We start from the raw sequence: 1051 nt of genomic DNA, 5'->3' as shown, positions 1-1051 counted from the left end.
AAGTGACCTTCATTCCTTCATGAATACTAATCAGGTTGAAAGTGAGCACTTATTCATTTTGAAGGACCCAAGTAGAAAATGACACACCCCACCTAGTTTGTACAGAAAAAGTCAAAAACTGTTTTGTATGCAATTTGTAAGCACATTGCAGTCAGTGTGGCAACTGAAATAAGGTTAAGAGTTTCACATGGCCCTGTAGAGGGAGAACACTGAAGCTACATTTTGCTGCATACTGCTTAGTGATGGGACACTCCTGTCCCACTGTTTTTAGAGAGTACAGGTATCAAGCTGAAATATCAAACCAGTAACTTAAGAAATGTTTTCATATTCATTAGATTGAAGGAGCAGTACTAATGAAATAAAGATTATATAAGAGTCCTGAAATACTTAATTCCCTCATAGCACATGTTGGCCTAGTGCGGTTTCAGGTATTGATGGCCTAGCAGGGTGAAGCTGTGCAGGACAGCCTCAAAGAGAGGAGCCTTCCCAGTGAAGGGGAGATCAAAAACCATCATGAAGGAGCGATCATGACACTATATGTAGATCGCCTGTGTGCACTACCTAGTTATGGTAAAAATATGAACATCGCTATTATTGTAGGTGAAATGAGCATAAATCTTAAATAACCTTCAGGAAAGCTAACACATTCTACAGCTGACCACACAGAATGGAGTAAGGCAATACTCTAAGACAAAAGTTTGTGTCTCGCATGCTAAAATGTCAGCACAATTAAAACTTAACAGGTTGTATCACACCTAAATGACCTTACCTAATGCAAAACCCAAAAGCCATAGCCAGTGATGCGTTGACAGTGTCTAAAGATAGCCTAGCTGCTAGCAAACTACACCTGCTAACCAACACAAGTCTAAGTTAACCACTTAATTGTACATTCCAACCAAACTGGAACTATGAGCTGATGTCTTCTACACACCATCTTTTAAAAAGTCAGGCTATTCACTGACCAACCAGAGGCCTTCAGGCATTACAGCCACATGTGTAGCTTATTAGCATTCAAGGATTCTTTCAATCAGTTGCAGCTGATGAGGTTAGA

The sequence above is a fragment of the Etheostoma spectabile genome, unplaced genomic scaffold (genome assembly GCF_008692095.1).
Source record: "Etheostoma spectabile isolate EspeVRDwgs_2016 unplaced genomic scaffold, UIUC_Espe_1.0 scaffold352, whole genome shotgun sequence".
Taxonomy (NCBI): domain Eukaryota; kingdom Metazoa; phylum Chordata; class Actinopteri; order Perciformes; family Percidae; genus Etheostoma; species Etheostoma spectabile.
Note: the sequence above shows the minus strand (reverse complement) of the source record.